Genomic DNA, 15,330 nt, shown 5'->3' on the forward strand with positions numbered 1-15,330 from the left:
GAGGTGTTGTTCTGAGCAAGGGGGAGGGGACAGGAAGGTTAATACAGGATGTGGTTGCATTGCCTAAGGAAGAGATGCTTTAATGGGAAAAACCTCATGAGAGGAGAGCTTTAGGGCTCTTCTCCCTTGTGTAGCAGGTGGGCATTTACAGGCACATACTTGTTAAATTTATTTTGGCTGGAGGTGGACACTGTGCTTTTGTAGGTGCATCTCTTACTATGTAGTGATGTTCAGCAGCAGTAAGTGGCTACGAGAGGGGGTATTTACACTACTTATGTTAGGAAGCCCCACTGCATCTAGGCATCAGGAAGGAGCTGCTGACAGGACCACAGAGCTCACATATATAATAAAATATAAGTTACTGCAAATGTATAACAGAACCCTTCCCAGGCCTCCAGCACCATTCACTCCAGAGCCCCAAAGCACTGTACAAACAGTAATTAAAACTTCCCAGACCCTAGCATTGCCAATGGTGATGAATTCATTTTCCAGTGTGGGAAAATAAGCCTTGCATGATTAAGAGAGACAATGTAATTTCAAGAGCAGAAGTTACTGGTGAAACATAAGCTGTGATGTGAACCCTTGTCCTTCACTTCCAAGAGGAGGCTCTTCAAGACAAGAACAAGCAGCTGGTCTCTTCTCCATCATGTGCACTATACCTATATATTCCCTGTATCGGCAACAAGACTATCCAGGTACATCTATTCAGTCCCAGTGGCTACAATCCAGCTTGCTTTGAAGAATTAAAGTCTGCAGGGAAGTGAGGAGTGCTGGAAGGAGATGCCTGTGACAAGCCGCTTGTCCAGTTGCTCCTCTTGGAGCATCTCTCCACCTTTATCTAGCACCACCAAGTTCAGAACTCCTTGTGCCACCCTGCTGACTGATGGCTGATTTCCTTCCCTAGAAACGTGTTACCAGAAACATCCTTCAGGAAGGAAAGGGACACGGGAGCATGCAAAAGCTTAGCTTAGTTCAAAGCTTGCCTGTGCACCAGAAACACTGGCCTTTTGCTTTCTGGTTTTACTTAACGCAGTAGTGAGAGTCCAACTTCAAGACAACCTGTCCCTCTCCTGGTTCCTGCCTGCTCCATGCTCTCCAGGAACCCTTGGAGAAAAATAATGCAGCGTCAGGTATGGACACAGCCCTTAGCTTCAGTGCTGCTTCAACACGTGCTGCTTCAGGTGCCAGTGGACCAACAGTAAAAAGCCCCTTGTGGGGCTTGCAAGTGGGTTGCACTTGACTTGCTGAAGCCCTTGACCAACATCTCTCCCTTCCCATGGTTAACGTGCTGGCTGCCAGTGCTAACATAGGCAGTGCCTGGTCCTTTCCCCTCTGTCCCACTGTGGCCCTGCTGGTTAGCCAGCCAGATCCTCCCCTGCCTCTTAACAGCTTGGCAAATGCTTAAGGGCCTTTTGGGAGGAAAAAGCAATTTTAAACACAAAATTACATTTCTGCCCTGAAGAAACAGGGTATCCCCCTGCTCTGCTGCCACTGCCTTCAAATCCCTGAGCCGACAGTGGGACTCCCCTGGGGCAGACATCAGACTTCAGAAGCCCCAGAGAGGCTGCAGGGCTTGGTGAGAGGTCTGGCCACAGAGGGTCCAGACAACCAGAAAGTTCAGCCTCCCACCACTGCCAGGCTGTTTCCAGACACACCAGCGCCCCATGTCCACTTGCTCCAGGGAGTGCTCCCGCACTCTCCCAGCAGCTGGGGAAGTGCTTATGGAGCCAGCATCACTGCATGAAGGGCTATTTAGTTATTTGTAATGGCTTTTCCATACCTGTCATTATTTCCAGCCCTGAGCTGAGAGAAAGGGACAGAGGCTCTGCTGGGAGATGGGCTGGCTCAAAGGGTTTTGCTGAAGCCTGTGGTTTTGCAGTTTAGCTCTGGAGAGGGCTGAGGACTCGCTCTGTTTTCTCTCATCGACCCTGCAGGTTGATCCCCAAGGAGAATGGGGATCTGTTTTGGACCTGCTGTGCTTCATGCTTGGAAGGGATAATCTTCTGTAAAGGAAAAGAGAGACCTGGAGATCTGCTGCTTTCATTATGCTTCGTGGCTAGCTTAGTTGTTGGAAATCAATACAACCATGAAGAAAGCAGCCCGAGGGACTCTACTCAGAGCACCTAATTCCAATTAAAGATCTAGGAAGAGCTGGGAAACAAGCAGCAGCATGGCAAGAATGTTCCCTGTGGACAATGTGATTTCAAATTAATTTCTCCACAGAGGGGGTTTCCCACTTGCCCAGCTCACCCTGGGGAGGCCAGGCAGGCATTGCAGAGTGGGGACTACCTTGCTCCATCACCTTTCTAGGACTAAAGATGTTTGGTTTTCACTCAAAGCCAAGTGATGTCAAACTACAAATATGAAAATTCTTCAGGCCAAAGCCATATTCTCTATTCTTGCTCTGGTCTGAAAGGTGATTTTCTAGCTCGAGATGCACTATCAGAGCAATTACTGTAAGAGAGCCATCTGTGATGCTCCCAGCAAGACCCTGCTGCCTGGCACAGTCCCACCACCGAATTCAGCTCATTTATAGCAGTGGAGCTGGTGGGCAGAAACTGGGCTGAGCTGCGGTTGGCAGGGCACAAGGATTCTGCTTTGATGGCACCCCCTGTTTCTGACTTGCAAAGGCACTGGAATTGTGATAAAGCCATGGGTAAACAGGAATGTTCTTCCAATAAAGCTGGTTTCATGATACATGGTTTCCCAGATGGCAGCAGGAAATGGAGGAGAGCCCACCCTCACTCAGAAACACATGGCCGAGGGCCACTTCTGCCAGGAGAGAAGGTAGTGCGGGGCTGAACAGGAACATTTCTCTGAATTAATGGGTCACAGAGGCATGTGAAAAGGAAGTTTCTGTTGGAGTAAAGGGGGCATGTCTCTGCATTCACTTACCACCCATCTGTGGCGGCTCTTTCCTCCTCTTGGCACACAGTTCTTATCCCTCAGCTGACATCCCATGGCAGAAAACACTAATCACATCCTCCTCCTAAGATGAGACAAGAGGAAAAGAGGCTTGGCAGGGGACAAGGGACCTCCCAGTAAAGCTGACCTCTTAGTCTGAGGTTCCCCCCGGTGCAAATCCCTGTAGTTCAGATCAACTGTTGGCTGAGCTGGGACAAAGTGGGCACAGGGGGGTTAGCAGATGTTGGTTAGAAAATAACCGTGAGAAAGGAATAAACCAATTAATTGCTGACCCACTGACAGCCAACACCTCTCCCCCATCTCCCACCACACAATAAAACCTGTCTCCATGGCTCAAGCAGATTTAGGGTGGCTACAAAGAGCCCAGAAGAGGAAAAAACCCTTTCTCCCTCCAGCTAATAATATTTCCAGATAATCTGTTTCAGGCAGCACCCTCTGTGAACTGGGAAAGCCTTTAAGAGCCGTTAACACCTTTATTCAGACTTCCTCAACCTCCCCCAGACAAGCTGTGATTAATTATCCAATCCACCCCGATCCTCCTGGGAAACAGTGCTCCGTCCGGGCCTTCATCCGAGGATTTGCAGGGTCCCTCTGCGACAGCAGCTTCTGCTCTCACCACTGGCTCCAGATAAGCAGGAAAGAGCTGACAGGGAATAAGCTGCTTCCATCCACGTGTTTACATGAGCAGGGGTGGGAGGGGAGGTGAATGCGGGATCTAGGCAATGTTCATGGCTTTTTCTTTTGGCAGTGTCCACAGGCAGCCTTGGCCACACTGTCCCTGGAAGCCCATCTCTGAGAAGCTGCCACTGGAAGTACAGCCCATTTGGTTCCTTCCTGGATTTTCACAGCCCTCCTTCCAGCTTCACTGCACTCCAACTTAGCTTGCTCTGAAGACACTTATTTTCCTGCCATTTCCAAGTGCTACCCAAAAGCATAAAGGATGGAAAAAGCAGGAAGGAAAGGGGAATTACTGCCTCTTGGGTTGCTGCAGTAGCTGGGACGCTGAGCCCAAGCGGTGCCGCTGTGTAGGCTACTCAGTCCCACACAGCTCATAAAATTCATCCTATATATGCACTGTCCCACACCTATGCTACCTTTTCTCCATCAAACCCCACCAGTGTACTGGCTGAATACATCTCCAACAGGTTGCAGTCAGCCACAAGTACCTGCAGAGTCTGCCTCCAGTGAGGGTTGTGGTAATGGCTGAAGGCATTACTCCTTCTGTACATTACTGCTCCTGCAGCCACCGGCTGGCGGTGTGCGTTGTGGATCCAGCAATGCCCAGCCCAGCTATTTCAGCAGAGAGAGCATTATATGGGTCTAGCCACTATTTGGGTAGGAGATGTGAGGAAAAACCAGGTGCTGCAGGAATTCAGATTTAGTAGGTGGCATCTTCCCTCCAAGTTAGCAGCACACTGAAACTCCTGGGCAGGTGTCGCTGTTTTTATGACATCCCAAGCTTACTGCTTGTGGTGACCACAAGGTCCCACTTCTGGTGAGTGCAGAGGTGTTAGCTCCAGTGCCTTGAGCAGACTCCAGTCTTCAGCAATTACTCTCTGTTGAGCTGAGAACTGCAGGAATTTCTGCTGGACACATTATTCTTCACTCTCTTTTCTTGCTATGACTACTGAGCAGTTTTTCCAGGTGCCAGAAAACAGTATTTACAGAGGCATATCTAATACAAACGCTTCCCATTGCCTTCAGAGAACTTTTTTTGTTTTGTTCTATGTTCCCTCTCCACCAACCATAGTGTCTACTTCACCTTGCTTGTGCAATTTCTCTGCTCAGCTGCTGGGTTTGCTCTTCTCCAACTTGCCCCGGGTTGTGCAGGTCATGACCACCCCTAGCTCTGGTTGAATAAGTGCATTATACAAGAGCCCATATGCCCTGATCTCCATCACCACCCAGGAAGGTACCAACTGCACCTTTTGTCCTTGACAGGAGATCCCAGAAAAGAAATAATCGATTATGAGACTGAGATAATGAAATATGAGATTGTGACTTGGGGCAGACTAGAGGCATTGAAAGCATTTTAAATAATTCACCATCCTGAAAGAATTATTAGTGGGAAAGACATCCAGGTCCTTTCACAGTGGCATTACGTTATATGTAACTAGAGGCGATGCTGTGAGCTGACAGCAAAGTGGGACTATTGCTCCATAGGAAATCCTGGCATTTCAAAATAGATTTGAAAAAAACAATGTTCCCCCCGACCCGGAACCATTACTTGCAAACATTAATCTGGTTTTTGTTGGTATCTCCTACAAGAAAATTAAATCCAAAATTAAACCAAACCACAAAATGCTGAAACGAACTGCAAGCCCCAAAGAGACGCTCACTGGCAACACCTGCAGCCAAATCATTGCCTTCTGCAAAACTGCTTCTATTTTGGCATGCCCATGTTTTTTTTCAGGGCAGACTGATCTACCAGAGACTTCTGAACCCGCAGCAAGCAGCAGTGGAGGCTGAAGAGAGACACTGTGGGAGGCAATGTTTGAAATGTCACCGCTTTGTTTTTCAGTTGAAACCACTCAAGGGCTGCAGGGAAGATGTTCAAGAGCAAGAATTGAGCTTTGGCTGTCTGAGAAAGTCACCATCAGCGCCTGAGCAGAGCATGCACAGAACCCCCCTGCTTGTTCACAGATGCCTATGGAAGGTGAATGTCACCTGGACGATTATTTCAAACTTATCTCAGCAATTAGACGTAATTGCATTCACATGGCAGGTGTATTTGTACTAGTTAAGCTAAGCTTAGCCTAAGAGGTTGTTGAGGATGTTGTGCTGGTGGTGCATACTTCAGCTGCTTGCAGTGGTGGGGTGTCAGCAGGAAAGGACTGTCATTGCCAGGCAAGAGACATCTTCATTATCTCCATTATTCAAATCTTCCTTACGGAGGCAGCTCTTCATAAGGGAAAGTGTTTCTTTGGGTTTGATGGACAAGAGTGAATGAACAATGCACAAACAGCATGAGTTTGCTAGCTCTGACCCTACGCAACTCACATGCAGGTACACTGGAGGGCTAGATTACAGTTACAGGTCCTCAGTAACATCTTCTCTGTAGCAGAACCCTTCCAGCTTCCTTTGGAGACCATGTGGGCTTCTGGACATCTACAGACACCTGTGCAACAACAGGCTCATGCAAAACACAGCTTCAGTTCCTTCCCTTGCATTTGAAATCACTGCAGAAATCCCAAATTCCTCTGAGATGTGACACCACTTGTGGGACAATGCTCATGCCCGCTTCCTCCAGGCCAGGAGGTCCTGCTACTTCCAATGATGCTCTAGCTAAGCAGAGTGAGGAAACACCTATGAAATAACACCCTTTGTGGTTTCACTTTTAAAGGTCAGTTACCTGCCATGCAACATGCTCAGAAACCACCATAGGTGATTAAACGGTCAGGAGTTATTAGATCACACATCATACAATCCTCTCTGTACCTGGCAACATGATTAGTTATGATTCATAAATTCCAGCCGTGTTATGACGGACATGGTATGCTGAAAAATCTCTTCCACAGCTTTTGCAACAGAAAACCATGAGGGACTGACATAGGCAGCAAGTGAGACCTTCCTTAGGCTGACACCCACACCTGGGGCAGCAGTGAGAAGGAGGGGTCCTGCCTCCTTAATTCTGGACACAACACCCTGCTCCACCAAGCTACTGCTCATGCTGGGAAGTGGCTGGAGACAGAGCAGTGACACTTGGGGGGCAAGGGGAGGCAGTCTAGAAGGGACCACATATGAAGGAGATGTTATTAGCTGGTGAGGGAGGGAGAAGGGGCAGAGGAGAACAGAGATGAGTCCTCTCCACCTCCACAGCAGTCAGCACTGGGCTAGGGGTGAGTCACAACAAAAGAGCTTGATTAGAAGAGCTTGATTTGCCAAGTGGATGCAATTAAAACCTTGAATCCTGGAGGCAGGTTTTAGTAGCCACATTCAATTGAATCAACTCCTGCCTCACTGTGTGCCGTCGAGGGGCTGTTTCTTCTCTGCTTTCTTTGAAATGCTCTGGTTGCAGCTCTTTAGGCCAAGGCAAAATCCAGCTGAGCTGCTGAGGATGAGCAATATCTGTCTCCCTGAGCGTTGAAACGGGAGCACAGAAATGGCCTAGGAAGAGGTGAGCTAATTCAGGGAAGGAAAATCCTTCAAAGACTATTGAATGCAAAGACAAAAGCGATGCCTTGGGAAGATCCCAAATGCAAACTCAGGCAGGTGCGCAGCACGTATGCAGCAGACCATGTGAAGGAGCTCCTGTTTTGTCATCTTCCAGAGGCATCTACTCTGGCCACTTTGCAACAGAAGGAATGGGGCTAGCTGGACCATGGATATGATTCCAAGTAGTTCTTACCTTAGATGAGATGAATAGCTGCCTGTGAACATGGCTGGATCTCTGGATAGCACTGCAGCCACCCTAAGTACTACTGACCAGTGAGAACCATCGGCTTTGCCCTGAGTGGCGGTATCCAGTAGGAATTCAGTTGGAAAAGCAGGACACTCTGGGGTCAGTGAAGCCACCACTTCCCAAAGCTCCAATACGTGGATCCAATACTGATCCCAAAAGAGAAACACCAGTGAAACTGGGGAGATGATGGCCCTATGCCCATCCATCCTGATACCATTAAAATTCTGCTTTTGAGATGCGTGTCGCCAAGTCCACAGGTATAAAACCCCATTAAATATTTCAGTTTCATCAATTGCTTTCAGTAAGTGCCTGTTGAGGAATTCATGGGAACGTTTTCTCTGACACAGAGATACTTTCAATTATGAAAGGTGGCTAAAAATAAAAGGAAATTATACTGTTCAGACATCTCTGGAGGTGGAGAGAGGAGGGGGAGCCATCAAGGAGAGCCAGGGAAGAGATTTCTGTTAGATGTAAAGAAAGGCTACTTATTTTTACCGACAGAAAATGTCAGGAGGCAGCCTGACTTGAGCATCTCGAATCTGTCACTCACCTTCTCTATTAATAATTTGGCCTCAGTAACTGTTTAGGATCTGAGCCAGAGTACAAGAGCTAAGAGTCACAACAGTCTCTTCCTCTAACTGCAGGGGGTTGGATCACCCTCCTGAATCTCTCAGCTGTACACATATTGTTCCTAATGCACATTTTCCTTTCCTTTTTTCTTTTTTGTCACAAGATCCCAGCCTGGGACACTCAGCCAACTCTTTCTGGGATTTTTATCTAACGCAAGAAGCTTGTGCTTCTTACACACTCAGTAAGTCTATGGGATGTCCTGATGTAGATATAATCTTACATTTTGTATTGAAAATTACCTGGCTGAGAGCAGGGCTTGGACCATCAATCTTTTATGGATATTGAATTGTTTAAGAGATAATTCTTCTGACAGCCGTAACAGGTTGCTTAGCTTCTCCTACAGACCACTGTCAGGAGGACATGGCTGAGCCGCAGTAACTGTCTCTCTGCATATTTTTATCTCTTTGCAACATTTCCAAGCTCAAATCTCTTTTAGCTAGTAACTTAACTTGTATTACCAGAGGTAATACCCTGGGCTCAGAGAGTGCTCTCTCCCAGCTCCCCATGCTAATGCAACCGGGTGGAACTGCTTTCCGACGCTCTTCTTCCAACATGAGGACCCTGGAAGCTCACACTTCTCATTTCCAGGTGATATAAGATTGGTAATATCATTTACCATGTTCTTCAGAATATCTAAGTGTTACATAGTGTTTCGCAGGGCTGCTCACTGACCCGGCCAGCAGCTAAATGACACCATCATTTGATGGACAGCCATCCTGCCCATCATTTTCCTCTACTCAAAGTCCATCTTCAGCTCTTGGGGTTTTCTTAAACACATTCAGGCCACTGAGGCCACAGTGAAGCTTGGGATGACCTGTTCCCAGACTCCATTAGGCCAGTTGGTTGGGAAACATAGAAATAAATCCCACCTTTCTCAAGCACTAACCCTAAAATGAGTTCCCATTGGATCTCAGAGCTGCATCACGTTTCAAGTGCTAAGTTCTAAGCTTCTCCTTTGCTGACACCTGGTTGTCAGCAGTGATGAAAAAAGGAAAACACTTACAATGAAACACTCACCTGGGTCATCCTCTCAGGGACACGGAAGAAGGAAGAGCCACAAAAGATAAAATGCAGGTCCCGTGATGATACACTTTCTGAATAGCCCCAGTATTGCTGTGATTAAGGCAGCAGAACTACCTGAACAATGCAGAAGAGAGAAGGCATCATGGAACAGCAGTGACTTCAATGCAGCAAGGAATGCACTGAAACACAAACCAGAAGTTTAATTACAAAGGGAATGTAACCAACTGATGGGGGTTATTGTGTGTGCTTGTCCTGTTTGACTGCTGGTGTTTTCTCTGCCCGCAGCATGCATGGCGCAGGCTCCAGGGCTCTGGGTTAACACCATTTCTAGTCCCACCTGAAAGCAAATTCTGAAACAATTTGATAAGTGCTCTGAGGGTTCCAAGGCTGCTGCATGGACTGCCGATGAGAGCTTGCCTCCAAACGAACCCTCTAAAAGTGCCCCCAGGAAACCAGTTTATTCATTCTGCTTCCAAAGGACAATACACTCTCTTTATGTGACTTCGGTTTTTTCTCAAGCTACATCCTCCAATTTACACAGTGGAGGCTCTTCATTGATGACAATATCTGATTTGAAGCACAGGTGCACTCATATCTGAAGCTGTCCAGCTCCTCTAAATAAAATCAAAAAAATACAAACAAGATACAGTTTGGAAGTCTTTAATAGCAGGCTCACCCACTGAGAATGAGACACATGCCATGTTGGAGAATAAGGCTAGACCCATCTGAACAACCACAGTGCTGGGCAGTGGTCACCTTTCTGGGTAGGTCTCTAATGGACAGACTGCCCTGCCCACAGCCATGAAGAATACCAGCATATTGAGAGGCCCCTGATGTAAAGAGACATCTTAAATTTGCTTAATGAAAGCTGAAATCAGTTGAAGCCCTGCTGCAGCTCGCCTTGAGAGCATGTACTAAGTGGCCTTAAATGAGCTACTGCTTTCAAAGCAAACCAAATTGTTCCAAGGAAGCACTACACAGACACCAATTTGCCAGAGTCCAAACAAAATACGGACAACCTCCCAGAAGTCAATATCCACAGGAAATTTCAGACACATGTTTGTATCATCCCTCTAATTAAATGATGCATGCTTGGTACAAGCTTCTATTCTTAGTAAAAAACTGCTGTTACTAATAAAAATGAAGAAAAGGCACTAAACTGGTAAGGGATGGAGTTAAAGGAGTCCCCCAGACTGTGGGATGTGTCACTGAGCCATCGAACCAGCACACAGAATGACAAGAGATGACAGCAGAGAGCCCATACCAACTGCTCCACCACTTGGGCTGTGCAGGGAAGAAATCCTTGCTCCACCCCCTCCCACAATACTCAGCTACAACCTGACTAAGTTCCTGACCGAATATATGGATAACATAGTAAGCGATTTTTATCTGCTCTGGCCTTGAGTAAAATATGTCTTGCATTCCATACAGGTGACCAGTGAAAGGGAGAGAGCTGGAAAATATGACACAAGCTATAGAAGATCCATGGGTGTTTGTGATCTCTTTCTTCTCCACTCCAAATCAAAGTCATGGGAAGAATATTAAAATTACAATAAAAGGGCACAGTCTTCATCTGTGGATGAGGACTGAGAAGTCTCTAGACCTTTCTTCCTCTCCATAGCACCTAGTTTTATACATGCCTTTAGCAAAGCACTCAGCTCTAACTGGATTGGGCTGAATTCTCTGACCCACATGTGCTAATTTTAAATGATCAGAAGCTTAACTGGCCACACGCTTCCTTGCATTTTAAGTTACAAATATTGTGCATGTTCAGAGTTTTTGGAGAGCATTCCTCTGTTAACCCAAATGGAAAAGCATCTTCAGCACAGTGTGTTTTCTGCAAAATAACCACTAAACAGTGAAATGGTCCAGCCAGTCCCTAATACAACTACTTCTGCTAGCAGATGTGTTGAGCCATGGGAGTTTAAGGTTGTTATTGCACACACTTTGGCCTCGCAGAGCTAGTGTGAATAGCCCTGTACTTTCACTTGTGCTCAGTTTTCCTGAGATAGAAGATTATCAGTGTTTTCCTTCTAAACAGCTTGACTTGATAATTTATTAGAGGAGCAAATGTTCTCTTCTAGCCAGCAGTGCTCACCTGCCTGCTGTCACCTTTATAATGAACTGCAGTGGAAGCCTGCAGAGTGATTTTGAGGTATGCATCTTCCAATTGCACATAAACAGCCTTATTTCAGGACTATTCCCTGCACAAGATGTTTGCTTACAAGGGCTCCCTTCCCTTGTGAGCAGGAATGAAAATGCACTATAATGCTGCCCTGGGAGGCAGAGAAAATAGGAATCATAATGAAGCTGGACAGCAAGGGAGAGATGTCCTGCAGGAGCTAGGCTGTAACTGAGCTCATGATTGACAGTGACCTTCAGAGAAGAACTGGGAAGAATTCAGACCTCCCGTGAAGAGGGGATTATTTCCCATTATTCCCCCACTCTCCCAAACTTGCCTGCTCTCTGCCAGATCTAAAGAATAACGCCTCAAACGTGCTTCATCTCTAGTCTTGCCTTGGCAAGTCACAAAACAACAGGCACAAAGTAATTGGGCAAAAAGCCTCTGCCATGGGAAACGACTCAGCATGGCCCAAGATCGCTTTGGCTGTTCTGCATGGTGTAAGCGTGGCTTTCCTGGCTGCAATAAGCTGGCAGCACTGCAGCTATTTGATACATGCATGCTTCATTTAGCTCCTGCACAACCAGCAGCAGTATGTGGAGTTGCCCTGGAAATCATTCCCTGGATGTTCCTGCAGCCTCTGGGCCGTCTCTTCACTTTGAACTACAAACTGTGAAAGGTCAGCCCTGGCTGCAAAGGGAAGGGATGGTGCTGGCTTCTCAAAGCATGCTGGACTGGGATTTTCCTCCCAAAAGAACACAAATCCCTTCATAGCTCATTCACCCTGTGCTGGTCTTGAATAAATACTTCAGACCTTGGGAAGCACTGAGGTATAATAATAATTAAACTCTGGAAATACCAAAGATAGAGGATAAATGGTCCTAGAGATGAGAACTGGGTATGCTACATCTAAACGAGATGTAAAAGCTGGAGACAGCAACTAGAGGAACCCAGCACTTACCCCTGTTTCACTCCCTGGTCTGAAGGAGTGGAGTGTCCTGGGTTGATGCCGACTGGTGAGCAAAGGGTAGAGTTAAAACCTTGTCCTGAGAGGGGAAAAAAGTCTTTGTTTCATGAACCAGTCTCCAAAGAGCGTCCCTTCGAAGAATGCAGCCAGTAAGATCATAATTGCCATTAATGCTTGTTAGAGATCTTCAATGAATTAGGAATTCAATTGAAGAAAATGTTCCACTGCAGGAAGCTCAGAAATCAAGATTATCATTACTGGAGAGGAAGGAAACATTTTTAATGTGCTAATTTTTTAAAATTACTTCACTACAGACAATACACTTATTCTTGCAGCATTCAGGCCAGTCAGGACACCAGCTTTTCTCAGTGATAGGGAATAGTGGCAAAAAGGTTGCATAGAAGTAGATTATACACAGGAAGTTTTCTGTGGGACACAGAGGAGGATACCAGGCTGGTTAACAGGCCCTGAACTGTTACCTGGAAGAGATGGCCAGCACTGGATTCCTTGATTTGACTTTTAGTCTTCACCTGTAACTAGCTCCATGTCTTTTCACATCAAGAGCCTCACCTGCACGGAGACAACATCGGTGGTCCCCACTGACTCAAACATGGCTGAGAACCCAAAGAAAAAGGTGCTTCTGAGAGCCTCCCTCTTATCCCCATACCAGGGCAGAGATTTACTGCATACACGTCTTTTTGTGGTATATTTGCATAGCAGCAGCACCTGACACAGGGAGCGTGTGTTCAGTTCAAAGCAAAAGGTGTTCCCAAGCACCATCCCAAAATAAGTCTGGATGGGGAATGTGGGTTGGTTGGTTTTGGTTTTTTTTCCCAAGGAAGAGATATCACACAGAAAACCAGGAATAGAATAAATTGCAGGGGAAAGAGAGGAGGAGGAAACTGCTCACAGGCCTGTCGTGTCTCTTGTTCCCTTTTCAAACCTTGTGCATGCCACTGTTTTCATTAATAACTCTGTCACCCCTCCTAGAGTCCAAAATAAGAGGCATATAAGGAGAATGTATACCAGGCTGCAGATACCTGAGGAAATGAAGTGATGGCTTTAATGTTTTGAGGCCTCATTACAAGGCTCTAGCTCTTACTCAAAAGTTGTTCTCTGCCAAGAATAATCTGAACCACTATCTCAGGAGGTCACTTTGAAGCTGGGCTCAAACAATATTTAAAAAGAAAAAAAAATAATCAAATACATTGTTTGGAAGTTAATTAAAATAAACACACACATAAACAGCTACTAGGGATAACATTTCTCTGCAAGGCTGCTTTGTCACTTATTTCTTCCACTTGACAAATGCCCATGCACAACCTCTCTCATCCTACCCCTGGCATGAAGCTTCCAGACCATCCCCAAGAGGAAGAAGCAAGTACCAATGGCCACTTCGGAAACTGCATCTCACTGAGCATCAGTGATGCTCTGTACAGAGCAGCAGCACATTTGTGCAAGGCAGTGTGTTGTCCCATAGTGATGGCTGCCTGCTTGGCACACCCCTTTTGACTTCATTTTGGAGCAAGAAGCACAACTGTGGCCTGCTCTGTTCAGGAGCAGCAGCTCTGCTCAAACTCTACCTTGTGTAGTTTGGGTTCACTGCAGAGCACTGGGCCCATTTTGCTTTCTCTCTGCAGTTAGGTACCTGCCAAACTCGTGTGGCACATCTCAACGCTTTTCCCACCTCCATCCAGTAAGAACATCCTCCTTTTACAGGCTGGGAGAACAGGGCCTCCCAAGACCACACGGAAACAAAAGGCAATCTCTGGAGGCTCCACTGACCTTTCCATTTTTTGAGCAACTCTTTTCCCTTTGGGCAAGACAAAGAGTAACAAAAACTATCTGCAAATAACTTCTGTGGAGGTAGCAAGTGCCTCGTAGGAAGTTGTTGATGTGATATATTCAGGCTGTCACTGATCATCACTTCCCTGCACAGACAGTTTGGTGAGAATGCTTTCGTGAATTGCATAAAAAAGTCAGGAGATCAACAGTGCCATAAAGAACTCATAGCAAAGAGACAATATCCATCCACCTAGGAAGATTGCTCCAAAGAGATAAACCCTGCAACCAGAGCTCAGATGGTCCGTGAATGAATTGAGACACACAGAGAATTCTCTGAAGTTGCTGTTTCCATTTTAATGTGGCTTTAACAGCAGGTAAGATTTGATAACTCTGTGCATCCAATAACAGAGGTTGTGCCACCAGAGGAATCATCTGTGGTTAACGACTGATATCCTTCTGGCCATTCACGTAGCACCAGCTCTGCCTCCACAGTACCCAGCCAGGACCTGCCCTGTGATGGGGACATCCTCCCTGGCTCCTTCTCCTGTGAAAAATGCCCATGAAACATTCTTTTTGTTGACCTGACAGAAAAGTCCTTTTTGAAAATTGTCCTGGGTTCAGCAGTAGCAGTAATTTTTCTCCTTCTTAGTAGCTGGTGCAGCGCTGTGTTTCCGACTTTCGGCCTGGGAACAGCACTGATAACACTGATGGTTTTAGCTACTGCTCAAATGTTTGGTCTGACCAAGGACTTTCTGAGCCTCATGCTCTGCCAGGGAAGAGGGAGCAGAGACAGAACACCTGACTCAAGCTAGCCAAAGAGGCATTCCATACCACAGCACGTCATGCCCAGGATGCAAACTGAGAGTCACCCAGAAGGGCTAGTTCACTGCTCGGTTGGGCTGGGTATCGGTTGGCGGGTGGTGAGCGGTTGTATTCTCTTCCCTCGTTATTTCCCTTATCATTACTGTTATTGGTGGTAGCAGCAGTGGTTTTGTGTTATACCTTAGTTACCGGGCTGTTCTTATCCCAACCCATGGGAGTTACATTCTTTCAATTCTCCTCCCCATCCCTCCGGGAGCAGGGTGTGGGGGAGAAGGGGGGGGAGCGAGCGAGCGGCTGCGTGGGTCTGAGTTACTGACTGCACTTAAACCACGACAAAAATACTGAACAAAAATGAGGCATCACCATATGCAAAGAACCAGCAGCACAGAATCATAGCTGGTAAGACCAGCAGACTCAACCTTTCCTCATTCACTCTCCCAGCTGAACCTGCCTTCCAGCAAGTGAAGGCAGTGGCCTCTTTGGTTCAGCAAATTCAGGACTCTTCCCCAGCAGCCAGAGAAGACACAAACTCATGTCCCAGTCTGTGTGGGTCTCTGGTGGGAATTACCTCCCCTCCAGAAGCTTCAGAGTCCCTTGGATGAAAGGCACCAGCACAGCTCAAGCCTGGGTGAGTTCCTCATTCCAGCCTACAAT

At 46.7% G+C, this 15,330-nt stretch overlaps 1 long non-coding RNA gene across 8 annotated transcripts in view; it reads right to left on the bottom strand.

Annotated features, from left to right (window-relative positions):
• Positions 1–15,330, bottom strand: part of LOC136018408 (uncharacterized) — a 288,221-nt gene that overhangs the window by 19,567 nt on the left and 253,324 nt on the right. For 6 of the 8 annotated variants that reach the window (XR_010614397.1, XR_010614398.1, XR_010614396.1 and 3 more), the window contains 3 exons: positions 8,975–9,094; positions 2,896–2,989; positions 1,781–2,003 (listed from right to left, as the gene is read on the bottom strand). This is a non-coding gene — a long non-coding RNA (uncharacterized LOC136018408). Of the gene's footprint in view, positions 1–1,780; positions 2,004–2,895; positions 2,990–8,974; positions 9,095–12,063; positions 12,149–15,330 lie in introns of all 8 variants that reach the window. The other 2 variants (XR_010614402.1, XR_010614400.1) reach the window with 2 other exon arrangements.

The sequence above is a fragment of the Lathamus discolor genome, chromosome 7 (assembly GCF_037157495.1).
Source record: "Lathamus discolor isolate bLatDis1 chromosome 7, bLatDis1.hap1, whole genome shotgun sequence".
In the NCBI taxonomy this organism is placed as follows: domain Eukaryota; kingdom Metazoa; phylum Chordata; class Aves; order Psittaciformes; family Psittacidae; genus Lathamus; species Lathamus discolor.